A 27,847-nucleotide genomic window follows, 5' to 3' on the forward strand; every position below is an offset into this window, starting at 1 on the left:
TTTTATTTTATTTTATTTTATTTTATTTTATTTTATTTTATTTTATTTTTAAAAGCAGTAGAAGTCATGGATATTTGAGGGAAGACTCCAGGATAAAGCACTTTTCTAAGCACTGCTATTATAAGGGAAACATCAAGTGGATTCCCAGCTGCTAAAACGATGGGGCTCCTTTCTGAGAGCAAGGCTGCCTCTCTGGCTGATACCAGGGGAGATCTTCTGTGGGTTCAAAGACCGTGCCAGATAGTATTTCTGCTCTCTGTGTGTCTTCTGGGTTATGGGCAAACAAATGTTATCTATTGTTAGCTCTGCAGAGTCAAAACAAGAACAGGAGGAAAAGCAGGATCTGGTCTCATTTAGCGGTACTGTGACTGGATGTAAGCTGTGCTATATATCCAGATGTCTGTTAGGGTGCTTCCACTAGTTATAGGTAGCTATGTACCTGTTCAGGAGTTATAGATAGATATGTATATGTTGTGAGATACAGCACATATTGCAGAGAAGCTCCAGTAGCCCTTCTGTTGTGTGAAAGTCCATTTCCTGCAGTGAGATGAGGACTGAGGTCCCAGGTGGACAAAGCACATGTGTTCCTCAGCAGTCTTCAGTCCCTGAACAACTTTTTAATGCATTTTTCCAGCCAGTGCCCATGTCTCATCGCTTTCTGCGCACTTGGCTGATTGACACCTCCAAAGAGACAGATTTGGCATTGGGGGTTTAGTGTGGAAAAATGAAGCTAAGACATCAAATATCCACTTTTCTGCCACTTTCAGCTGGATTTTCAGGCCTGCAAGGAATAAGTGCTGTTGCTTTCATCTCAGTGTGTCCAAGCGGCATAAAAGTCCCTGCCCAGCCTCCCCACAACATGAGCAAATGCTGTTGAAATGTTTTGTGCTGTTAAAATGCATGTGCCATATCATCTAGTTTTGTGAAATGGAGTTTAAAAACAGACAAAGCATTTAAATTCTCCCCCACGTGCACACATTTTTGGCAGAAGAGCAGTTAGGCTGCAGTGCACTACATGGCGTTGTAGATTCCCCATCTCTGGAAGCATTCAAGGGAAGGATGGATGGGGCCCTGGGAAGCCCAGTCTGATGGTTGGCACGTGGCAGGTGAGTTGGAGCTCGACAGTCTTTCAGGTCCCTTCCAACCCAAGTCATTTTATTTCATGATGCTATGATTCTTGTACAGACTGAGTGATCCTTTTAACCCAAAATCCCAAATTTTCTGTTATGTTGTACAAACATCACCATCAAATGTGTGCAAGTGTTGTACAAGAGCTGCTTTAAGTGAAGAAACTGTATTATGGTACAGTTTAACTGATGGGAGTTGGCTTGAAGCTTCAGCCTTCCATGGTGGATTATACATGATACATGTAGTATATGTTGGGATTTAAAAAAATCATCCTATTATCCTTGTTCTGCTACACTGCTAATGTTTTTCCAGTGAATGGAGCATATTTTCGTTTTAAGGCACATATTTTAGACAGTTGACTCCGCCTTTCTCTGTTGCAGTAACCCCCTTATCACTGCTTCTCTTTATGGTATAGCAGAAAGATGAACACCACATTTCCCTCTGTATGTCCATCCTTCTGGCCACTCCGATTTTCCAAAAGTATTTCATGGTGGTTTGGGGGCAGGCTGAAAGCTAGGAGCTGGGTTGGGGGCGGGCAGAGGTGGGCTCCGCTTCATCCCCATCCCAGGACATCCCAATGACCACACACCCAGAGGTGCTCTATGTGGGGATTCCAGCCCCTGTGCCCCTTTGCTTAGCCAGAAAAGGGCTTGTTCTGCTGCATGAGGGGATGTGGGAGGAAGAGGAAGAGGCGTGCTTTCTCACAGGGACACAGTTACTGGGTGAGCCCCAGTTGGACTGGGGGTCGTAGGGCTGTAGGGGCACCCGCGACGCTTCAGACGTGCCCCCCGTGTGACAGATGACCTATTGAAATAATTTCAGAGCAGTGCTGCGGTTGCCACGACAACCAATGCTCTCTTGGCTTTCATCTGGCCATGTGACAGCTCTTTGACGTCAGCTGGAGGCAGAGCCTGTGGTTTCGGCCGCGCAGCCAAAGCCGTGTGAGAACCCAGTGGATGCTGGATTTATCCCCGCTGCCGCCACTGCCGCCGCTGCTGTTTCTCAGGGGCTGCCAGAGCATGGACTATTAAAAACTTGCATTTCTGCAGTGTGAGGTAACCGTTTGCTTTATGTTCTCGTCAGGTATCTTTTAAGAGAAAAAAAAAGAAAAAGAAAAGAAAGAAAGATGCAAAGCAGCTTATCGTGAGGGTGTTTTTTCACTTGTTTGTTTTGGCTGAAGTTTGTCACGATGAACGAGCCCGGTGCTATCAGATAGATGCAAAGCAGCTTCTAGTCGCTAATTCTGCTTGCAGACTGCTAAGCAGAGTTAGATTTAGATTAATGAGCCGTGAAAGCAGAATGAAATTATATTGTTCTCATTTGACACTTTCGGAATGTAAATGAACATGAGTGATTCTAGGCGAATCCGTTCGGGAGTTGAAAGAAACCCTGCTTAGCTATGTTGTTGATCTGGGCATCACAGCTCTGCACTTCTGTCAGAACTTGTGCATTTGTTAATGCTGCTCAGTATGGGTGGTTTGGTCCCCAGTGTGCAGCAAGCGGGAGGCCAGCGATGGATGCATGGGGAGCAGCTCGCTGCCTGGTCCCTGAGCTGGAGCTGTGAGCCAGCTCTGTCCACACAGGCTCTGGACACTGCTCGGGGTCTCCATGCTTGGCCAGGGGCACACGGCGCTCAGCTCAATTATGTTTACAGAGGGAAGGACGGGGAGCTTCCTGAGAACGTGTCTGAAATGTGTGCCAAGAGAGCAGCGTGGTTGTAATAAGGGCTTTTTGTCACATGCAAGGGTTTTTATTTTTATTTTTGTAATTACCCCATGGTGGGTTATGGACAGCTAAAAAAAGAATAGCGGCTCGAGCAGCACCATGGCAATGGGAAAATAAATGCAATTTGGGTCTTTTTAAAAAGGAAGAGATCTTGCTGTGTGCCTGTGTTACACTGCTGGCTCAGGGCAGGCTGTTTGCAGAAGGAGATTCCAGGGCTGCTGAAGTTTGGTGCCACGGCTGGAGTTTGTGTGTGAGCACACATATTCGCCTTGAGGACAGATCACAGCTGAAGCATCGTGTGCGTTATTTCCTGGAAAAGTATGTTAGAGCGCTCTTATCTTCCCTAATTAAATAGTCCTGCTCCCTTCCTCCCAAAGTTCAAAGGGTTTATTGATAATGGTAATGATTTGCTAAAGCGGCTGCCACTCTGAAATGACCGCAGAACTGCACAAATATTTAAAGCACTGCACAATAAAAGATAAGAAAAAACAGTGTAAAAAAATACCCTAATATTACTAAGTGCAGAAGCAGTAATTGTTTCAGAAAGGGAGCCAAGGCAGAGATTAAAACTGAAAGCTCTTCTGTAAGGAAAGTTACGGCTTAGTGCTCTGGATCTCACTGCATTTGGCATGCTTAACAGACCAACAGGGATAATTGCAGCTGAAGCCTCTAAGCCATTTTGCTTGGCAATGTCTGCTCCTTCCAATATAACACTTGTGTCCAAATCATCAGTGTTTTGGTGACTGAAATATTTTAAATTGTATTTCACGAATTCTTCTCATGCATCAGTGCATGAGAAGTCCCCCCTCCTTCCTCGCTGTCTTTAACAAGGAGTGACAGCACCCGCATGGCTGCACCACGCTGGGACAGCCCCTGCCCTCTGGGCTGCCCTGGGTCACCACAGGGATGCTCCGTGCCCCTGCCTGCCTGCAGACACCCCAAAAATGTCCGCAAGGTGAAAAATAGCAAAGGCAGCATTCACTCAAGTGATATTCATTAGAAATATTTTAAAAATTTGTTCATCATTTCCAATTTAACAGGCACGTTTTTTGTTTAGTTTCCCTGAGAGCGATGAACTGCCTCCCATGTCACCAGAGGGATGTGATCTGCCTGGCAGGGTGAGCAGCTCGGTCCCCTCTCTTTGGGTCCTGGGGGCTCTGGACATACTGCCGCCTTCCTTGAGCCCCAGAGCAGGCACGGCAGGGACAGCGAGGAGAAAGCTTGTGGCATTGCAGAGGGCATGGGCGTCTGCTCAGAGGAGGGGAAGGGACCTGTGCGAGAGCGCTCCCTGGTCCATGTATTCTTCCTGGTGATTTTGTGCTCTTGTTTTGTTGGTCAGCTCTATACAAACCCTTTTATCAAATGCTTGGGTTTTACCTTGGAAGAGTATGAAATTTCCAGCAAGCAGAATGCTAAGTATCCCTTCAGCCCTTCACCCACCAAGCAGCCTTTCAGTCCCTGCCTCCATCCCATCACTGAGGAGCAAGAAGAGGGTTGCAGCCCACCCCTTCTCTTCTTCCCAGTGCCATGGCCCTAAAAACACCAACTTCCTTGGGCTTGTAATACAACACAAATAGAAAATAAATGGCATGTGCACGGGATTGGTGACATCATACCTGCTTCTGGAGACACCTGATAGACTCCACAGCTCCTGTCAGCCTTGGCACTTGCAGGTGTCACTCCCTTCCATGTAGAGGTGGAGGACAGAATCTCCTCCACAGTCCCTTCATCCACAGGAAGTAGTGAGCAGCCCACTAATTACTCAGGAGCTGGAACCTAGGTGAGACTGGATAAAAGCAAGGCTGAGTTCTCCCTGAGTCACTTCTCACACAACTGGATGCAGTCAGGGGAATTAAAAACAGACTCAAGCTGTTGATGCCTCCAGCCTAGTAATAATAATGCACTCGAGCCTCTAGTGTGCTCTACCTTGATCTGGTTGAGCTGATGGTCAGTGACAATCTAAATTTAGGCTAGAAGCATAAGAAAACCTACAAAAAATAATACTTGCAGTGCAGAGCACCAGCTCCTTCCTGCATTTCTCATCTCAGAAGGTGATTTCTGCTGTCACCTTAAAGATCCCAGCTGCTACTCAAGGCAGTGTTTCCCTGGGGAATTGAATCCCCCCCTATGGGGGGAATTGTCAAACAGTGGGAACTGCCACAGCCGTATTGGGTTTCAGGCTCTTAAATTACATCTTGCAGAAGCTGTTTTCCACGCTGCTAAAAATCATCGCGTTCTGCTAATTTAATGTCCCGCATCAACTTTAACAACGACTGGTTTAAATGATAACTGAGCAGCAGTAGGGAGTTGACATTTTAATCAACAGTTGTTCTTCCAATTAAAGCCAGATGCCATGCGTGTGATAGTCCGAATGCAACAGAAAAGTTGACCTCATTGTTGGTTCCAAGCACAGAAATTCTCACTCCGGAATGTCGTTGGTAGCCATATTTTTGAAGCAATCTTCCACGGTGAGCCAAAGTCTAAGCAGACAGTTATAGTCAGATAACAGTTTGAAAAATGTAATATGTTTTGGCTGTACTTTTACTGCTGTTAAATTTATCTTCTTAAATGGCAGGGAGTATGAGTTGAGGTTTGAGAAACAGTAATTTTGTCATTATTTTACATGGGTCGAATTATTCTGTCATCAGATTTGCATTTCAGACAGCACTACAGTAGGAAAATATAATTAGAAACTGTAATTTGGGGTTTGCTGAATACGGTATTTCCCAGAGAGAGCGCTGTGAAGGAGCACTGCCCTTTTAACAGCTTCACCAAACACTGGAATCCTTGAGGTGGGCTCCAAGCTATAAAGTCCGACATTCTGCGGTCCCAATGCACTGTTGACTTTTCTGCTGATCTCTGGGATTTTTGTGTGTGTGTAAGATTCATTTCCACAGAAACATCCAATCACGGAGAGCTGAAGTGCTCAGAGCCTGTTAGCTGATCTTCAGTCTGGCTGGGCTGGGAGCTGATGAATTGCTTGCAGACACAGAATGACACTGAGATAACGTAAGGATTTGATTTACACCCAGAAAAGCCAAGAAGCTTGTAGTTTGGGCTGAATGCTGTTTTGAATTTGTCCAAAGTCTGAAATTCTCAGCAATACCTCCTCTCCTGAAAGACGCAGAGGACAGGGCTTGGCTTAACTCTGCTTCTCTTCCTTTGAACATTTGGGATGTTTTGGGGTACTTGTTTGCAATGTTTTAGCTGCACTGGCAATTCTTATGGTTTAATTGATTATGCTTATTGTAGTATTTGGTTTATAGGTAACTTGGCTAAAAACAAGCACAACCTTCATTTTTAGTTGGGCTTATGTTGAGCAATCCCCTTCTATTCTTGAGGAAGCAAACACTCCTAGGGAGAGAACCACCTGCAGCAAGTCCTTCCTACCAACTTGCCGGGACATGGGATGCTGGTGCATGGAGCAGAGCTTGCAATGCACAGAGCAAAGCGAGCAGAAGGCAGTTTCTGAGTGTGAGGTGTGTTTAGTGCTTCCTTCTCCCCATACATCCCTCAGGGTTTTGCTAAGTTGGTCCCTGCGCTCCCTTCAGCCATGCCAGGGGCCACACAATGCTGGTGCAAAGGAGGGCACCTGCCCCATCACTTGAATTTGGGTGATGCACCTCCTGTCACCTGCACCTGGTATGTGTGATGTGAGTGGAGGACAGGAGCTGCATGACACCATCGCAGAGTTGGAAGGTGTTTTTGTTAGAGAGGATGTAATTAGGCCAATTTGATCTTTGCAGACAATGTGGCCTTGCCTGGGGACACCAGGAGGCAGGTGCATGCCAGGGCTGTGAGGCTTGGAGCAGGAGGGGACAGGGAGCATTCTGGCCAGATGCTCTCCTTGCTGGTGTTGCCACAGCAGACCCAGCTCATCCTACACATGAGCTTCAGTCAGGCACCTCTTGGAGAGGCTGCAGCAATTCAGCTCTGCACCCTCCCAGCTCCAGGCAGAGCGCTCTGCTCCGCTGTGCGGCTGCTCCTTGTGGCAGCCTGAGATGCTGGGGGCAGTGAGCACAAAGCTGCTGATTATTTCCCCAACTGCTGTGTGGTTCCTATCACAACTCTATTCTTTTGTGCAGAATGGCAGCTTGATTGCAGAGTCCTCTTTAACTTTACAATTTTAGCAAGCCCAAGCCCAATTAGAGCAATTATATCTCAGCAGAAACACGGTCTGTTGTCCGCTGGACCTGTCTGTCAAGTGTCCTATTCATAGCTGTTCTTTTTGTGGGGGGTTTTTCATAAGGAATTGCACTGACCCTTCTAAAACAGCCTCATCTGAAGGACAGCCTGCATTTCTGTAGGCTTTTTGTGCAGATTGATACGAACAAGAAGAGTGCAGGATTTCGGCTGGCCAAGGATGCATCTTTGCAACCTAACCACTGTCTTCTCTTGCTTGAACACTACTGAGAGAGCAAGCAGAATCACTCACTTTCAATTATTTTACTTCCAAAGACTGAGAACATGATCAGAATTGCTGTTCTCCCTTGCTGTGTTGGAGGATTGCCCTAATCAGAATCCCCAAACCGAGCTGCAAGAGGCGTTTGAGGGCTGGTGTGGGTAGGCTCAGTCTCGTACTGCACCGTTTGATCACTGAGTAGCTCGGGAGCTTGGGGCAGTAGCACTGCTTCAGGAGGGCCATCTGCTGTCTGTTTTACCTATGAAGCAAGAGACAAGAAGTGGAGCTATGTAAAAGTGGAAGCAAGGTACTCGGGGAGGTCAGAGGTGGTGCAGAGAGGAACCAGCCTCCTGCACAAACCAAAGGCTTTTTGTTTCTCATACCACTTCCTGAAGGGTGATTCTAAGGAACAGATTTTGTATGTGTCTGCAATTGTCTTCCAGTTGTGCTTGAGGACAGCCTTCAGTGCAGGACAGGCGAGAAAGGAGTTAAAGCAAGTCACTGTTACACTTGGGGGCCTTGTCTAAAATAGCCACTTTTGTTTTGTTTGCTGAATTCCCCGTGCTTTTCCAGGGCTGTTCCCATTATTCACTTCTTTCCTAAAATAACATTTTTAACCAGAGGAGCGGCTGGGACCAGGAGCAGAGGGGATCAGCAGCCAGAGCCGGACAGCTGCGTGCCCACATGTGTCTGCATTGCGCCAGTGCTGACCTGTCACGGGAAGCTGAGGGCAGACCACAGGGCAGGTGGCAGTTCCACACAACTGAGGCAATTTTGTCTCATACCCCACTGAGTTGGGACACAGCCCCAGGGTGGCTTTGGGTTTTCATGCTTGAAAAATGACCCAGAGGAGCAGCTGCTCTGGGGTTTCCACCCAGGCTACTCAGGGGCATCTTCTTCTTGTCATCATGTCCTTCATTCTCAGGCACCTGAAATGGGTGCTGGCAGCCTTCCTGTGGGGACTTGGAGGGAGAACGTGGGAAGGAAACCCCAAAAGAACCAAAAATCAGATGTTCATGGTGGTGGCTTGCTGTGCTATGTCTGAGCAGTTTGCCTTCACCATAGCCATCCAACCATGCAAATACTTGGGGGGTAGGGGGGAAGCTTACCATTCTTTCTGTCCCTGTGCAGACCTCAGGGGGATGGGATGCCTGCTGGGAGCTTTGGCATGCAGGACCCAGGCTCAGCCCCACTGACAGCATCCTCTATGGAAAGCCCCAGAGTCACTGTAAAGGTAGCTGGCGAAGGATGCCCAAATGAGTCATCATGGCTCAGACAGGTGCTGCTGCTAAATCCGGGGTGCAGTGAGGCTGGACCAGCAGTGAGTAAAGCTATCTAGCTCACAATCCCCTTCCAGCACCCCTTTACCAAGATACAACAGCTTGCTTCCCCCAGGTCCTGGCATTTATTTAATTTTTTATTATTATTTTGTCTCAACATTAATATTCAAGCATGTGACAAGTTATCAGGTGTCCTGCAATAGCAGCCATGCAGTGGCTGTGTTCACACCAAACTTAGTAGGGAACATCCCCAGCACTGGAGCTCAGGGACTGAAGCTGCTCCCTATCCCTGGCACAGCTCTGCTCCTGGCCAAGTCCCATCCTCCTGTGTGGGAGGGTTTGGTACCCTGTCTGTGCAGCTGGGCCTGTCCTATGTGGCAGATGGCACAAGGTCTCTCCTAGGAAGGGTGAGGATATCTAGCAGAAGGAAGAGGGAATTTCCCTGCCTGTCAGCCTTTCAGTGCTAGGAATTCACTCAGAGGCATTTGCTTGTATTTGTTTTAAAGATGTGGAAATTGAAGATTTGGATATCCTGTGCCTTTCCAGTTTCTCCAGAATGTGTAAATTGTCATCATCTGTATTAACTCCTTCAGTCAGACATCAGCAACACCCACTTCTGCAGTGCTATTAATGTGCCTAATACCTGTTTTTGGGACCCTGCAAGAGGGAAGTGATGTCTCTGTGCTCTCATTGAAGCACATGAGTGTTGGGAGAGACAAAAAAGCAAAGGACACATTACAGTGCAGTTTTCCCCAGTATGCTATTTGTGTTGCATTCAACAGCTACATTTTTGTCCTTGAAGAATTGTGTCTATGGGGTTTTGAGAAAGTCAGGGACCATTTACCTGTATCCTTCCCCACAGCTTTCCAAGCACAGTCGCTTGGATATTTACTTCCCCTGTTAGATCGCAAACATGTGCATGTCTGCATGCAACAGCAAAGTTTTCCCCTTTTGCTTGCAACCAGAAATTGCTATGTTTGTATTGCCCAGAATAATAGCAGGATTTAGGAAGGCGTTTTTTCAGAGTTGTTGAATATGTTTTAAACCTTATTAGCCCTGAGCAACTATCTCCCAGGGAAGGAGAGGTGTAATGAAAGATGCACCCTGCGCATCCCACCCTGCATGCACACAGCTGCTCCTCCAGTGAAACCGAAATGGCTCTCTGAAAGACAATGGGAAATATTTCTTTCACAAAACCAAAAACAAGCTTTTCTTCCAGGCGTCATCAGAGGGGAAAAAAGCAAAACCTTCCTTAAATTTCCAGTTCCACTGAGCATCTGGCTCTAATGTACAGTTCCTCAGCTTTACTTGGTTTTTAACCAAAATGTGCTCCTGTTTAAAAGCACAGGCGTTTCATCTTCCAAAAATGCCCATTCAACTGTCTGTGCCGCGGCAGTGCTTTCATTTATTGTTCTGTGCCATCATTTGCTTCAGTCTCTCCTCTGAAGATCACCACTTGCTGTTCCTCACCAACCAAATTCAGCCATGTGATTTTGCTGATGGACAATTTTGACCAAGGTTTCACAACATGCTAAATCTATGTGTGCAGGCCAGGTGTTTTCCTTTGGCCAGGCTTACAGCCACTAGCCTTCAAGCACCTGGCACCAATAGGATCAGCTCTGCTTGTGGATGTGCTCATTGATGCAGGTGCTCGCCTGCAGTAGCACAGGCTATTCGGGTGCTTTTTTAAGCATATTACTTCCAAAACTGCTCCTCCTCCAATCAATAAGACATGTTTAAATATATTGGGAAAAATGCGATTTACTCCAGGAATCTTTATTGCATTTCATTATAAGACGCTGAATCTAATATAGAACAAAGATCACTTAAAATTAAAGTGGGCTAAAGGAAGATCGACAGCACACTCCCACTGAACAGCTATCAGCAACGTGCACCTTCTCCATCTAATGCAGTTACATAAACTAATTAGGTTTGGGGCATCTAATGGGAACAGTGCTTAACTACATTACATGTCCCCTGAGAGAAATCAGCGTCAGATGAATTTGTGAGGCATTGTGGTATCTGTTCTCAGCTATTTTTTCCTGCCCTGAGGATACTGGTGTAATACCAAATTGTGGACAGAGCTCTGGCTGCTGATCTTCTCTCCAACTGGTTCCATTCCACCCGTGCTGCCCTTGGTGAGCTCAGCAGGTAGCAGGGGACAGCAGTGCCCCTCTCCTCCTGCAGTCCCATGAGCAGGGCCGGGTTCCATTTCACAAAGTGAAATTCTTTGGTGCCATTCATTACTGTTTTGTCCTTTATTGCTGTTTCACATCCAGAGTAGCAATTCCAGGAGAGGAAAAGAGAAAACTCAACTCAAAGCCTTGATCAACAGCTCCCCTACACCTCTGTGCTGCCGTGTTAGGCAGGTAGCTGACAGCTTCCATACAGGCTAAACTGCTGGCTCTATGCACAGAAGCACTTGATAGCTAAAAGCAGAATAAACCATCTCACAGACCTTGCAGCACCCCAAGGACTAGTGCTGTTCACTGTAGGGTCAACGCTCCTTAAAGTGCTCGTTTATAATACTTGAGACATCCAGAGAAGTCACATGAAAGTGTCTCTATTATGTCATTCTGCTGACATACCTGTCGTGCTGCAGTGCCTAGAAAGTAGCTTCCAGTTGTGTCCCTCCTGTGTCCTGTCCCTTTGTGAGTCTCTCCAGATCCAGCCCCAGGAGATGATGAGCTCCTTGGGATCCTCAAAAACAGATCTCACAGGATCTGTGAACACAGCACCAGCTGATGCAGGTGCTGTAGAAAATCCTCTCCTACCTCTTAATCCCTTCTGCCAACACTGCAATGCAGATGTGGCACTGCAGCCTTTGTAGAGTGGTCAGAGATGGTCAGATGAGAAAGCTGTGTGATATGAAAGTGTGTCTGTGTTGTCTGCAGGAGAGGAAGGGATCACATTAAGGAAAAAAAAAAACAACAAACAAAAGCTTTGTAGAAGGTCTGTTTTGGCTTTAAAAGTAAAATGGTTCTCATCTGCGTTATCAATACTGAACCCAAACTGAACACTGCAGGGGATGGTGACTCCACCACCCCCCTGAGCAGCCTGTGCCAATGCCTCACCACACTTTCTGAGAAGAAATCTTTCCTAATACCCAACCTATGGCTCTGCTCTTGGCCACCTGCCATGCTGCCTGCAATGAGAAGCAAGTTTGGTTTTCCAGATGTCCCTTCTCTTCCAAAAGAGAATAAAGAAAGGGTTCTCCTGAGGCATCCATCCTGGTGAAGGTAACACCACCATGAAAGCTCAGGCTGCAAATTTCTCAGACTTCTTTTTCACATGAGCTAGGCCATCTGTCTTATGATCTGAAGACTGTTCTACAGACTTCACTGTTCCAGTGGTTAGAGGTTTGCTTCTCATTCCCAGTCAAACTTCATTCATGGCTAGTTTATACCCATTTGTTCTCGTGCCAGCATTGTCCCTCAGTTTAAATAGCTTTTCTTCTTCCTTAGTGTTTACCCCCTCTGATGTATTTATAGACTACAACCATATTCCCTCTTGGCCTTTCTTTAGCTAGGCTAAACAGCCGAGTGCTCCTGGTCTCTTCTGCTTACTCAGGCTTTCCCTTATTTGGCCTAGCTGCCCTTCACTCAGTGATTTCACATCCCTTTCCAAGACATGATTGTCATCCTATTGTTCTTGTGTGATCGCCTGGCTCGCCAGCTGATGGTGTTTCCCACCACGGTGTCATCAGTAAAGGCACTACTTTGAGATTATGTGTTATGATGATTAATGAAAATGTAAAATAAGATCTGTCCTGAGACTCTTCCTTGAAGAACTCTATTGTAAAACCATCTTCTACCTGAGAATTCCCCTTTTAATTCATACCATTACCCTACATCTGTCTGGTTCTATGCAGTGCTTCTCAAGCAGGAATTATTTACTGTGATTTCACCCAAATGGTTTTGTATCAACCTTTATGTATACACACATATATCCATTAGAAACACAATCTTATGTGCTGGTTTGAAAGCCAGTGCAGCCACGCTTTCTTTGAGGCTTCCATATAAGGTCACTTCTGCCAAGAAACTTCAGTTCTAACCCCTAACATTTCTACTACTTTAGTCTGAGATCTCTCTTCAGCGGGACTTGCCAATTGTGGTGCTCCAGTCAGGGTGTTAGCAGACGTGTTTTGCTCTGCTTCGGCCTCCCAGCATCTTATAAAGCCAAATTCATGATTCAAATGACTAAACTCATTATTCAGGCTTAGTACGTGGGGTTTTTTTATGGGAAATTGGAATGGGGTGAAAATTCTTTTGTGCTCTGGCCTGTGTTGCCTAGATATTGGCCTTTAGAGGAATAGCAAAAATGATGTTTGTACCCTTTACATTTAAAACGGGTGAGACTATAAATATCCCGTAGTCCTAAAACAACATTCCTGTTAGTTCTGCAATTAAGACTGCAAGATTCTCCCCCAGCATCTCTCTGCGTTTCCCCACAAAGATCTGACTGTCTTCTTTTCTTCTCTGTGCCAAAGGCTTTAGAGGCTTTTGGAGGACTTGGTGACATCCCACAAACCAAAGAACAGAGCTCCATCTCTTTTAGGCTCAAATAAGAGAGGGGATATTATTGAATCTTTGGCTGCCCTTTTGATGGCAGCAAAAGAAATCCTTGCCCTCCTTCCTTTGAAAAATTCAGGTTTGGGGTATCTCTCTGCGCTAATATCAAGTTCTTCTGTACAAATAAGCATGATTCTTCTTTTAAGAAAAATAAGGAAACACCTTTAGAAAAATCAAATCCATCTTTATTTAAGGCTGTTCCCTGAAAGTTTTGCTTTTTTTTAAACATCAGAGTATTCGCGAATCTGAAGGACAGGCTTTCACCATTGCATGTGGAGGGCTGGCTCACAGTCCTTCTCCTTGTGCCCCTATGTATAAGCTGATCTGAAACCAAGGGCAGGAGCTCCCCTGGCACTCCAGGTTCCATTTAACTCTATTGGTGAGCAGTTGCCCTAGCACAGCCTAGGGAGCACTTGATTTGAGGATCTGAGTCCTGAGCAGAGCAGTCAGGCATAAAAGGCTTTAATGTGACACAAGGCTGTGTTTTCCAGTTCTTTCTGCTAAATTTAAGGAACTCCAAGACAATAAATGATATATTTCATTTGACACTGGGTGTAGAGCAGACTGAGACTGTGTTCTACCCAAGCTGCTTTGTGAAACCATCCTTCAATATTTCTGCTTCTGCCAATGAAATCAGCCAATTAATGTGGGGTTTGCTCAGTCACTCCCCAGATTCCACAGCTTGTATGGAGATCAGGATCCTGTAGCTGGAGTTGGATCCCTGCTGCTTTGTGTAGATAAGTAACGTAGAGGACCTGATACTAAAATGGTCACCTCCTGAACTCCCATCATGAGATCTAAATTGTTATGGTTGTTTCTAGGTTTGGAGCATTTGGTGTATTTCTGTGCACCTGCTCTGACCCAGCCTAGACCCATTGCTCTGTTCAGGCAACACCAGAGGCTCTGAGTATCAATGTCCAGAAGAGGACTTCTTCAAGGAAGTTCCGTGCTGCCCTGAGTTCAGCTGACATGGGACACAGAGTGACCCATTGCAGGGCTTTGACATGTTTGTGGTAAAGGGATGGCTGAATGTGAGCTGGACCCCCAGCTCTCCTCTCCTCTCCTCTCCTCTCCTCTCCTCTCCTCTCCTCTCCTCTCCTCTCCTCTCCTCTCCTCTCCTCTCCTCTCCTCTCCTCTCCTCTCCTCTCCTCTCCTCTCCTCTCCTCTCCTCTCTTCCCTGATCATTCTTTCATGCTGAGAAAACTTTTATCTAAGAAGCACCCGAACCAAAAGTGTGGAAAGAGAACTGTGCCATCCTGCAGCTGCTTAGCATCTCAAAGGAAGAACTGAATTCCTTTTACCTGGCAGTAAGATTCAGGCAGTCATTGCATTGACAGAATTAGTTCATATTCCAGTCCATCATGTGTACAGATGTTTCCTGATATTAAGCTACTTTAGCAACAAATCTGCTAACCTAATTTTGCAAGATAAAAGCTCAGTAAAGTGAGGCCTTGTGGTGCACTCCATTCGATTTCCAATGCTTTGGAGGAACAGAAAAGAAAGCATTCCCACAGGTGATCTCTCCTTCTCTCAATGTGAATCTTGCAGGAAAGGAAATAGAGCAGCACTAAAACTCCCCTCCCTGTGGGTATGAGCATCTGCTGCCACTCTTTGCAGCTCACGTGAAAGGCCATGTGGAATAGAGCTTGGAAAGAAGCTTTGAACAGAGTAACAAGGAGTATCCCCCTCTCCCTCTGCTCTGGGGAGCCCAGATCTATTCCTGGTGTAGGAAACAAGTACTGGTGGCACAGGAAGTGCTCAGTCCTGTGAGCTGTGGCAGCAAGAACAGGTTGAAGAACAAGCCAGAACCTGGCACAAGCTGTCCAGAGAAGCTGGGGATGCACCATTCCTGGAGGCATTCAAAGCCAGGCTGGATGGGCCCCGGGCAGCCTGCTCTGGTGGGTGACAGCCCTGCCCAGTGTGGCGGGGTTGAAACTGGGTAGGCTTTAAGGTTTCCTCCAACCCAAACCATTCTATAATTCTTTGATAAGGAACAGGAGGAAGAAAGCACCCCATGGCATGGTTGTAGTAGGCAGACAGCTAGCAGGACTTCGTTCATGCATGTACATGCGGTAAAGGGATGTCTGAAAACACAGCATGGCATGAGGTTGGATGGTGACCGGACACTGCTCAGTACCCACGGGCCTGATGTAGGAGCAATTTAGGGAGAGATTTTGCAGCTGATGAGGAAATATTAAAGGATGGTCATTTCAAGTTGGATGACAGCTTGGATCTCAGGGGAAGAGCCTTTGACCTTGTGCATCTCTGCAGCCTCAGAGATGGTGATGGCTGCACCATGGTGTGGCTGGGACTTGGGGAAAGCAGTGGCTGTGTTGCATGGGGTGGCTGTGTGAAGAGACAGCCAGGTGTTCCCCCACAAAGCATCACAGTTCTTAATGCACCACTGCTTTTCACTCAAGATTAAGCTGCCCTGTGTTGCTAATGGGATACACTTTCTTACACAACTTAGCTGAATTAAGTTGTTCATCTGGCCATGCTACAGGGATGGTGTGGTTAAAATCCACAGGCATGAAGTCTATTCTACCAACTGTAGTTGGCAGCAGTAGATTTATTTCTCTTGGTCATGCTAGGGAAGTTTGCGGGCTGCCCCAGATTTTGCTTTTAGTTGTCTTCGTATTTTAAAAGGTAATATTTACATTCCAGGCTCTAACGTGTGCTCTGTGTGTACTATTTCAACATCATCTGGGGGCTGTAATTGATCAGGTCAGAATAAATTATTGTGTTGATTAGGTTGTCTTCCTTTATGAAGATCTAAATGTGTGGTACTCCAAATGGTTTGCTAAAAGCATCTATAGTTACCTGACGGTAGAATCCTGTTATCATGAAAACCCTTAGAAGCAAATGCACATTTCTTCTTTATGACTTAAATCCAAATAAATTAGTTCTGTTTGTCCCTTCTGGGGGCTTGCAGTGCATCATAAAGGGAACCACACACAAATATGTCATTTTCAGGCTCTCCAGTCCTGTCCCTGGTTATTTCTCACACAGAAAACAGCTACTACCTGTTGGCAGCAGCTCGTGTTCACCAAGCTGTAGGTGTAGCCCCAGATCAGGTTTTCAGGGAGCCTCCAGTTGGTTGTTGTACTGAATCCACCATGACCAGCTCCCCAGGGTTTTGCCTATTGTCCGACATTTCTTCTGTACATTTTATCATGTGCGCATTTCAAAGGAATGTCAGCGATTTCTTTGTGAGCTGTGGTTGATATCAAGCTGTTGCTTCTTGCCTGGACTCTTTGGTCAATGCGAACATTTTTTACAATTCATCTAGCTGACACACAACTGCGTAAAACTTGCACATAACCTCTGCATTCAGAAAAACCCTTTTCTTCAGTGCTGGCTTTGCTCTTTAAACCAAGATCTCCATGCTCAGTTCTTTGGGATCCTACAGGGAGTCTGCTGCCAGCAGCTGGGATTTGATCTGGTATAAGCGGCTGTGACCTTGCTGACCTAGGGGAGCCAGACAGATCCATGACAGGGAAGACCTGGTCCACTTCCACCACAGCACTTTGTCATTGTCTACAAAAACATTTACCAGCAAATCCTTCAGTCTGTTGCCAAAAAGCAGTAGTTTTTCTTCCTTGAAGTAAGACTGAATTTGATACCTGAGCCACTTTGTGCTCTTATCAATGGTAGAGTGTCACAATAAACATAAATATGAAGAAATCATAGCACCCTTTGAGGTTCTGATTGCAAACTTGCAGCTCTTGGAAGGAGATGAGCAATCTTCACGTCGAATTATAACTGCAGATATTTCCTTTTCCTAAGCTACTGTCTGTTGCCATGGCCACAACCTCCAGAATATTCTGGCTATTTTACAGTCACTAATAGGAGTTAAAGAGCATATGTTTAATTATTTTCTTCTTTTTCCATTCACTGAAGTACAGATGACATTCAAAGTCTTCATTAGAAAATCAATTTTTTATTGTTTATCGTTTTCCTAGAGAAAAATAACAAAAGACAATTAATATGTGCATCGTGCATGCCATAAATCTACAACATGTAAGTAGGGTGAGGAAAACAGTTTCTTTACATCCAGAAGACTGACTATCAGCAGTAGTTAGGAGCAGGAGAAATTTATGCTGTAGGAAGAAAGACTGGGACCTTCCAATGCTTATCCTGGCCATACATAGAATCATAGAATCACCAAGGTTGGAAAAGACCTACAAGATCATCCAATCCAACCATCCATCTATCACCTATCTCTCTAAAACATGTCCCTCAACGAAACATCTAAACACTCCTTGAACACCTCCAGGGTTGGTGACTCCACCACTTCTTTGGGCAGCCCATTCCAGCATCTAACCACTCCTTCAGAAAAGTAGACCAAGGGAATTGTTGTCCCATAGGATGGAGCAAGTCCTTCAGACTCTCCTGGTAAGCTGCCTGATGCTGTAGGTGTAGGACTGATTTCTGTGGATAAACCATGACAATATATCAAAACATTAAACCTCACAAAAAGTTTCTTCACCACCACATCACAGTACTTCTGGTTTGCGAAGAAAAAGAAGGTGCCCAGGAAGCTGCTCAGGCAGTGGGACTGCAGTGCATGTGGTCTGCTCAGTTGTACTTGGTCTGTTCAGTAAAGTCACCATGGCCTTCGGAGTGCCCAAGTCTTTCCTCAGACCCTTCCTTGATGCTGATATTGCTCTTGGCCCAGGAACACACAGTTCTGGGAAGTCTGAGGAAAAGTCGGTTGTTTTGGATTTACAACAGGGAATGTTACCATTTTAAGAGAAGAAATCTCTCCTTGAGCTTCACTGGAGACACAGTGATGACTGTGATGGCCTCGTGCACAAGCACAAAGGTTGTCTAAAAGGTTCAGCACAAGGCACGGAACCCCTAATTCAGATATAATATACAGGAAGACTGGGCATACAGTGCTGCACCATAAAGAGCCAAATCTTTGGGCTCTGCTTTCTGCAAGGTTCATTTTATGAAATCAGAATTTCTTGTCCCACAGGACCATTCTGCCTTCAGGGCAGATTAATCATTTATGCTTCTTTTGCCTATGAGATTAAAGAAATATTCCTAACAGCCAAAGCTAATGAGAGGAGAAATATGAATGTGGGCAGTACCATAAGACCAGCGTGTAACACTCACTCTCTAAGTATTGGTGACTGCAGCATTTTGTGGGAAGCTTGTATTCTCCCTGTGCACACCTCCCCATTAGAGTCTCAAGCCAAAGGAACAACTAGTTCCCACATCACCAGAGTGGTATGTATGAGGTAGGTGATGAGCCCTATTGATACTGCTGTACAACTTGAATTCTACTGAAAAAAAAATATGTTAAGAAGACAGCCTCTGATGTCTGTGCACTTCCAAGGTCAAACAGCACTGGAAGAGGGACTTGCAGCTGTTTGACTTGAGCAGGTTTCAGTGGAGAGACCTTACTTCTTATCTTGCTTTTGTTTTCAGTGCCTAAATGAACAGGGCCTGTCTCCTACTGACCTGTGCCCGAGCTCTCCATCAAAAACTTCCTTGATGGACTGAAGATTTGGGAAGATGAATGCCCTAAAAGAGTGATTCCCTGTGTATTCAGGCTCCCTGTTCTTTGAAGCCAGTTGCTCCACTCAGAAGGCCCTCTTGTTGCCTTTTGAAGATGGCTGCCCTAGTTCAAAGCCACTTGCCACCCTTTAGTATAAATATGCTTAACTTGAAGCTTCCAGGTATCACTTTTTTGATGAGTGATGAGTTTTTGTTGTCTTGTAATTGTAGCCAGGCTCCTCTTGACGTTGGAATTTGCTGTAGCCAGTGCTGATGCTAACTTAAATTAAGCCCTCGATAATCTCAGCAGTGATTATTTTGATGAATACTGATGTATTCATCTGATGCTTTTGCAGAACAGGGCAGCAGACAGCATTTCCTTTTCCACAAAAGCAGAATGCAGCCTACAGTGGGAAACCCGGGATGGGATTCTCACCTAAACTCCAAATGGAAATGGAGGTGCTGACATAGGGTGTTTTGATCAGGGTCATTGTCTGCAGAGAGCCATGCAGTGAGAAATGCACTTTGTGTAAAGTTGCTCCTCACAATATCTGTGCAACAGAGACTTATAGCATCTCCTGGCCTTGCTGCCATGGACAGCAGGGAGCAGATGAGGAAGAGGACCTGAGGAGCAGGCCCTGCTGCATTCAGCAGGCATGGGATGAATGTCAGACAGGGCTTTATTTTTGGCTGCACAATTGTTTAGCTAAGTTCCAATCCATTGTATTACTGTGAAAGGTGCTTTGGTCCATACAGTCTATGTAATTAAATGTATCCTTTCCCACTATTTCACACCTATAGCACACTACCCAAAACTCAATTTTCCATACTCTTTCCCATTCACCTGTTTCTCAGAGGAAGTGTTGTTTCCCTGGTGGCACTGAGTCCATCTGTCGAGGTCTTTAGGAACTGATTCTTTCTACAGGAATAGCATCTTGCTGCAGACTTACTGTGAATTTTGTTGCCAGAGCTTAATGCCATGCTACCGAGCCTTGATGTAGGAAAGAAATAATGTTATTTAGATAAACCAGGAATATAATATCCATGGAGTCAGAAAGAGCTGGTGTATGTGTGAGTGTACAAAAAGACTTACACATATTACTGATTCGTAAGTTCATATTTGTCTATTTACTCAACGCTGGGTCCGTGAACATCTCAGGAAACATCTGTAAAACTTCCTATTTTGGATAATCCTACATGTGTATAATTCCTGGAAATGATAAGTTGCATCTGAGCATTCTTGTTCTGTGGTGATTACCGTGCACCTTAAGTAGGATCTCAGTGCATTTCTGAGGAGCCTTAATTTCTGCTGTGAATATGATGTTCTAGATATTTTTCTATCATCTAACTTTAATTAATTTCACTTTTGTTATCAGCTGGCTTTGGAAATGAATTGTTTTGGAAAATATAAGAGGCATATAAAATGAGATTTCTCAAGTGGCCATTGAAGGTAGAATGCAATGGCAAGCCACTGAGACAGAAGAAAAGTCAACAGAATTATGCTTTTTGGTGTAGACTGCATGCAAAGCTAATATGTTGCTTTGTATTAGAAAGCAAGATACTAATGAGTTTGGTGATGATATTTTTGTCCCTCTTTGCATCAGTTGTTTGCTTAATTCTGAATATGAAGTCTGGAAGCAATATAGGAAAAAAAAGTCTGTACCTGTTGTGTAGCATGTACGTCTGTTACAGAGTAAGGTTATTCAAATTTAAACACACTATTATTTCATCACAATGACCATTAGTAATGTTGGTAATTCAGGATATTACATTTAGAATATCTCAGAAATAACAGACAGAATCATTCTATTTATCCATCATATCAAGTCCTGTTGAATGTAAGATTTTTTATCCAAAATGTAAGTCCTTTAATTGTTTCTCTAGTCCCACTACTGCGTATGGAGGCTGCTTTCTTTGAGCATCACTCTTATTCTGAAGAACAAATAATGCAATCATAACCCTGAGCTGCCTCATCTTTTCTGAAACTCCTTGTTTACTTTGGATCCACTTTAAACCTGTGTCTAAAAGTGCTTGTGTTTATTTAACAAATAATAAAACTGGTTTCTAGGTGGAATGTGCAACAAACCAGCTGTCTGTGCTAGTGGCTCCATGAGGATCAGGACAGCCCATGCCATTCTCAGAGTAAGGCCACATGTCCTGCCTGGTGCAGAGAGCATTTAGGGTTCGTCCCTAAGTCACAGTCAAGTGCTTGGCCTGGGCAGCCCAGCGCTGTCAACCTTCTGCCTTGGGGTAAAAGGAAAACATGCCCTGGATGTGTGCATAGAGGAATAACTTGAGCCTCTTAACAGATAATGTGTTGTAACAATTGGGGCTGTTCAGCCTGGAGAAGAGAAGGCTGAGAGCAACCTTTCAGTATCTAAAGCAGGGCTATGAGAAAGAAGGGGACAGACTCTTATCAGGGTCTGTTGTGAGAGGCAAGGGAAAATGGTTTCAAACCAAAAGAGAAGAGATTTAGAATGGATCATATATAAAGAAGAATTTTTTTTTGTGCTAAGGGTGGTGAAGCATTGGCACAGGTTGCCCAGAGAGGTGGTTATTGCCCCATTTCTTGAGACAGCCAAGGTCAGGCTGGATGGGGCTCTGAGCACCTGATTTAGCTGTAGGTGTCCCTGCTCATTGCAGAGGAGTTGGAGTAGATGACCTTTAAAAGTCCCTTACAGCTCAAATGTTTCTGTGATTCTATGATTCTATGAAAACCGAGCATTCCCTTAGCTGTGAGATGTCTGTGTTTAGACCTTTTCAGGGATTGCCTTCTTCATTTCTTTATGCTGTACCTCACTGTCACCAGTCAACGAACACAGGAGTGCAGGGATATCTCTGCCCTAAGAGATTTGTAAGGTAGATAAAGGTTTTTGTAGATTAATTTATATCCTGGGAAAATATCAAGTGCATCTTTCATGTATACTGGTGAGGATTACATGTTGAAATCTAAATGTAACATTTTACTTGTGCTCACTGCTTTTGTATGAGTCTTCGAGGTATCTGTGAAAGTCCATTCACTTTTACCTTATTAGGTAAAGTCAAATCAAAGATCTGGTTAAACCTCTTTCACAAGTTCAGCTCATTAACAGTGCTTTCATGGCTTTTTATGCAGTGCTGTGGTATTGATTCCTTTCTATCCATTTAATTTGCAAAGGAAGGTGAAGACCCATGCCTTTGTGCCACTGAGAATTACCTGATGGTACTCTACTAAGGAGTAGCATGAGGACCCTTCCAGAGGTGCAAAAATAGACTTCCAGTCAGAAATTGAACCAAGATTTCCATATGCATATCTCAACAGTGAGTGTAGAAGTGCACACAGATCTTATTTAGAAAGACATTTATTTCCTTGTGTGATCAACAAGGAAAAAGTGGGGAGACTTGCATTATTTCATGGCATCTCCACAGCTTCCAGCTCCGTGTTTGGGGTGACTACCGCTGTTGTGCCAGATCACCAGCAGAGCATGACATTACCAGCATGGTTACTCACCTCTTGGCTAATGCAGACTTCTTTTTTTTACCACTCAGTAGCCACATTCAGAACTCCATTATGGCTGAGCCAGCACCTGGGAACACAGGAATTCTATGCACTAATATTTCTTGCACCTGGTAATCTTCATTGGAGGTCCTAACATATACACATCCCATGTTCGCTTGAAAGAAAACACAGATACAAGGGCAAGACTGCTTCCAGACCTCTGTGAGTTATGTCAGAATATATTCAGTGTCTGGGAACTGAGGGCTCACCATAGATTCCCCCACCCACATAGCACTGATGCACACATTTCTGCACACATATAAATCTCAGAGTAGAGAGAACCCATCTTTTAAGTGGAGTACATGCAGTTGAACTTTGGCCTCTATTGCTTTGACTACAGCAGAAAACAAGGGTTTAAAAATAAGGAAATGTTTGCCTCTTGGAAATTTTCTGAGCAATTAATCTAAGAATTATTGATGTTTCTAATTTTGTTAGCAGAGGGAGGATCATCAGTCACACTCAGAAATGCCAGCTCTGTGCTGATAAATCATAAAGTGGGAATGAGTGTTTAATGAAGTTGCCAGAAGAAAGATTTGCTGCCAAAATCAAAGATATTGCTCCATCTCACTCCTACTCCTTCATCAAGGAAATTTCCAAGAAAATTCTGGCATTTCTCCAAGGTTGTCGTGTGTGGTTTTTCTTTTCTTTCCCTTTTTGCTTTTTCTTTCCTTCTTTCCTTCTTTCTCTCTTGTTTCTAACACTTGGAAACCAACTGCAATGTAAATTTTATTGCCAACCTTCAAAAAATCAGAGGAATGACAAGCTACGGTGATAAGAGGTAGTGATCTCTAAAGCATTATGAGATCACTGCAACCAGTTCCCATCTGATCACAAATGAATGAAGGATGTGTGGGTTTGAATTGTGCTCCTGATACGATGATAGTTACATCTTTCATTTAGATTGAGATCAAATGAATCTAATGAAGTGCTGGGTGGTAAACTGGTGATAAGTGACAGTTTTATCATTCTGTAGAGACTAATGTGAAAACATCCCTGTTTGAATTTAACTAAGTGACAGATTGTAGAGCACCTTGCATGACACATATTCTGCTTCTTCATGAATGTCTCATTTTCCTAGAGTGTTCATTAAAAAGCAGTAGGTCTCATGGGGAGCACCCTTCATTTAATACAGAAAAGGAACAAGCTGAAAATCTGAAGTTCTATGTATGCTTTCATAGTTAACAATTTCTTAATCTTTTTTGGAAGATCCTTTTGGCAATTCACAGGAGGATCCCTGCCTTGCTCATTGATTTAAGTCTCTTTCCAGTGAAGTCATTAGAACATTAAGATATGAGACATGTTTTGTGGAACAGGATGTGCTGTTATTATTGAATAAGTAATTTGTATGGTGATTTTATATGGCACTTTGCAAACAGTGGGCTGATTCTTCAGCATTTGTGCTGTTTCTGAGCAGTGGATCTTCACTGATTTTCATAACATTGGTAGTAGAGAAGAGAATTAGGAAATATATCTGCCTGAAATGAGTGGAATTGGGGAGTGTTCAGGGAGTGGGTTGGGACACAAATTATTGGTGAAGAGAGAACTGTCAACTAAAGATGTTTTCAGGACATCTTAAAAGCTGTATGTAACACACAGAAAGAGGCAGACATTTCAAATATGAGTCCTTTTATTTTTCTTAAGGCACAATACCAAGAATGCAAGAGCTTAATGTTACTGTAGAAAGAAGACTGTTTGGGGTACACCACAAGAAATTGGAACCAATAAAGACTGAAATCTCTATATTTGAGATTCTGATTGCATAAATGCACAGACTGCATGAATGGGTCTGTATTGTTGACCATCATATAACAGATGAAATTTCCATTAGCTACAGGCAAAAAAATCTAATCTCTCCCACTCACTCGTAATTCCATTTCTACCCATGTCTGAGAAGTGTTGTTTCCCAAGAAAACAAATCAGATCACCAATACATGAACCAAATGCTGGTGGTGGTGCTGTAAAGTGTTCAGAAGCTGCTCCTAGTGGTAGCATTACTGGTAATCCACCATTAAGACAAAAAGGGCAAGATGAAATTATTCTGGATGAAGTGGTAATAGTTTGCTGGGAATCAGATGCCTATTTCTTTTGGATTATTTCAGTAGAGAGTGAGATGTGGAATCTGTGCTATAAATGCCCTCCTTCCAAGGCTTCCAAATCCTGTTGCTTTGGTCGTGACATGCTTCATTTTTAGTATACTGCTTCTGCACACTACATGGTGTGGGAAACATCAGTGCCAAGAAACATCAGTAGAGGAAAGAGAAACAGAAGAAGTAAAAAGAAATTATGCGGCGTGGATGTTTTCAAAGATAATAGAGAATGTAAGAATTGAGTTTTGTTCTAAGAAGCTAAGAAATAGCAGAGAAAGTAAGAGATAAGAGAAAAGAGAAAACATCAAAGAAAGAACAGAGCTCTCTACAGTAACATGATAAACTGAATTCTTAAGAGAAGAAAAATGGGTAGAGGTGCTGAAAGTCAAGTACAAGAAAAGAGAATTGCAAAAAGAAATCTCAGAGAACTGAAATCACGAGGACAACAAGGGCAAAAGCAAGCAGGTCCAAAAATGTAATAACAACAGGATTGTTGTTTATTAACAGTCACTGGGAAGTGAGAGTTTGTTTCACGATGTGTAAAATCTGTTTTCCTGAGGTTAAACGTTAGAAAGAAGCTGTCTCGTTTTGACTTTGACTTTTCAAAAGCGTTACAAATTGTTTGTTGATCACATGATGAAACAAAAATTCACTTGTCGAAAAGCAATTATCTGATTAACTTTGTTTACTTCCTCAGAGGATGTAAATAATGAAGGCAGAACTGCTATTAACCCATTCATTTTTGGAGGAGTTCATCTCAGTTTTATGGAAAATGATTTTCAGTGGTGGCACAAAGACATTCAAACAGATAATTCAGATTTTTCAGTCTAGCTTCGGTCTATTTTTATACAGTGTTTCCCTCTGCATCTTATGTAAGGATATGGACGTCTTGACTTTTTACATACACAATTGTTTCTATTTCACTGCAGGAAAATTAAATTATCTATACTGTGACTACATGATGGATATCATCACAAGGGTTCCTTCCCAAAACAGTATTGTTTATGTGAGCTGCCACAGCTTACACTTAATACAGAGAACTGCTAGGGTTTTGCCTCCAGATAAAAGTAATAGTAAGAAGATACAGATTATACAAGACGTCCATACGTGTGTGAGAGAGATGGACACAGAACATAGAAAATTATTTTTGCACTTAATTTGTAAAATGTTTTTCTATGCCTCTTAAGGCAGTTTGCTTACCGACCTTTACCATGTTGTTCAAGCTTCAAATTCATTCCTGTTGAGTAATTTCTAAAATCAGGCAACACACTGTGTTTTACAAGAAATAGCAGTCGGGTATGACATGGGCCTGTTTTTCACAGCATGTTGTCAGGACTGGACATCATTCTTACTTACAAAATGAGCACAAGTCTTCTTGCAAACGTCATATCATACCCAAACTAAGTGTTCCAAAAAGACAGAACACAAACTGTGCTTGTAGGAGCCAGAGAAAGCAGTGTGTCCAAATGAAATGCTAGTTGTTTTCCCCAGAACCTTGGGGTGTCCTTCCAGGCCACTTGCCTTATAGAATGAAGAGAAGATGGTACTCCAAGGACATGTCATTAGGAGCCCAGCTCTGCTCAGTTTCACCTCTTCCCTCTTTCCATTGCATGTGTGAGAAATGAGGTGCCTGAAGAGTGCAAATGAGTACAGCTAAGTGAAGAGCTCACCTCTCCCATGGAGAGCACTGGTAATGCTGGCTGTCTTCTAAAAATGGACATAGGCTTCTCTAAAACTTGTCAGCAAGAGCAGTGCAGGCCTCACACGTATGACAGTTTTCTTTATGCTGAAATGGCTATGAAGGGTACACCTCATGCTTACAGGTTCAAAGAAACAGAATTGTTTGTGTTAGAACAGACCTTTACAGATCATCTGGTCCAACTCACCTGCAATGTGCAGGGACACCTACAGCTAGATCAGGTTGCTCGAAGCCCCTCAGTCTGACCTTGAATGTCTCCAGGGATGGGCATCTGCCTCCCCTCTGGGCAACCTCTTCCAGTGCCTCACCACCCTGATTGCAAAAAACTTTTAATTATATCCATTCTAAATCTCCCCTCTTTTAGTCTGAAAACGTTTCCTCCCCTGGTGATATTTTAATTCTGGGCGTGTTGAGTAGAGTCACATCGACCATCTGCCTGGTGAGTGGCATGAGTATCATCAAGAACAAGAGAGGATATCATCATCACTAAAGCTGGTTGTATTCCTGTTGACAAGAAACTTTTCAGGAGATGCAGCAGATTTTATGAGTTAGGGTTACGGCTGAGCAGGTAGTCTGGGTTTCAAGACCACTTTAGGGGCAACTGTTTTTTCAATTCCTTGTCTGCAGCATGAAGAATTTAGTTGGGAACACAGGGAAGAGTTTTTAGGAAACAATAGCACAGGTGTTGCCTCAAACTACTGTCAACATACTATTTTATTCCATTAGTGCTGAAGTTCATCATGACAACATAACTTCTCAAATAGAAATCAAGCTGTTTCTCATCTGAATGAAGCTACAAGACACAAAGTCTTCCTCCTAATTTTCCAAAAAATGTGAAATTATTGTGAAGCGTGTTTTATTTAAATTATCGATTTAAAATCTTTGCAAAATGAAAGTAACTTTCTGTGCTGTGGTTTGGAAAGGATCTAGCTGGTTAAGCAGGATCCCTTCAGATGTCGGGGCTGTAGGCTGAGCCATATGTCACTGGGAGGATATTTTCTCATACATTCACAGGAAAATCTCGGGTTTCACTGATGAGTTCCTTTAATGTAGCAATATAGAATGAAGAATAAAAGTGGCTAGCCTCAGACTTCCCTAAACAACGAGGAGCTAAAACCATGCCATATGTCATTGACTTCCACAAGCGATGCTGAGCAACAGAAAATAACCCTGTTCTGCAGTATTACATACTGCCCCAAGTCATTAACACGAAGCAGATGGCTTTGTTGTTGATTAGAGCTGGTTAGAATCTGAAATTCCTGATCCACAGGAAATTTTGACATTTATATTTATTTTCACAACAAATTGGAACTAAACATCAAAATTTCCCAGCAGGATGGAAGTTAAGAATGATTTGGAAACACCAAGTTATTTAACTGCACTGGTAATAAATTGTGTTATCAGTAATGTCAAAACTATCATGGTACAAAATTTAACACCCAATATAAAAGTCAAAACAAAATTAATAATAAAATAAAGTCACAAACCTTAATCTTTGTTAAAATGAAACTATAAAGTTAAAATGAATAATTCTGACATTTTTCTAGATGTTTTTTTTTCTGAATGCAACACGTTTCCACAAAGCATTTTGATGTCAACTCTGCTGCACTGTTGGATGGAAATGGTTTCTACTGGAAAAAATGTTCAGCCAGTGCTGCTCACAGGCTCATCCTGCAGATACAGGGATGTAAGAATTCTTAGAAACAACACGCACAGTGAAAAAAATCAGCGCTTTCTCTGCAGTTAAAACGTCTCTTTCAAAGTGGTTCTCAAAAATTCTTACAATCTCTACAAAATTACTTTGGCCTTAAAACTCGTCTCTTCCTCAGGTCCCCCGTGTTCAGACAGGCTGACAGTGCTAGGTGCTGGCATGGACATTCATATTCATGAAGTAGTAAACTCCAGCATTAAC

At 43.7% G+C, this 27,847-nt stretch overlaps 1 protein-coding gene across 2 annotated transcripts in view; it reads left to right on the top strand.

Moving 5' to 3' along the window:
- Window positions 1-2,079: 2,079 nt before the first annotated feature.
- NCALD (neurocalcin delta) overlaps window positions 2,080-27,847 on the top strand; it is a 49,187-nt gene continuing 23,419 nt past the window's right edge. Inside the window, exons 1-2 of one of the 2 annotated variants that reach the window (XM_085537169.1) lie at window positions 2,080-2,183; window positions 5,198-5,321. The gene's annotated coding sequence lies outside the window, so the exon portion shown is untranslated. The remainder of the gene's footprint in view (window positions 2,184-5,197; window positions 5,322-27,847) is intronic. The other variant, XM_015856111.3, reaches the window with a different exon arrangement.

This window comes from Coturnix japonica, chromosome 2 (assembly GCF_054131305.1).
Source record: "Coturnix japonica strain WE chromosome 2, WE-NBRP24, whole genome shotgun sequence".
NCBI lineage: Eukaryota > Metazoa > Chordata > Aves > Galliformes > Phasianidae > Coturnix > Coturnix japonica.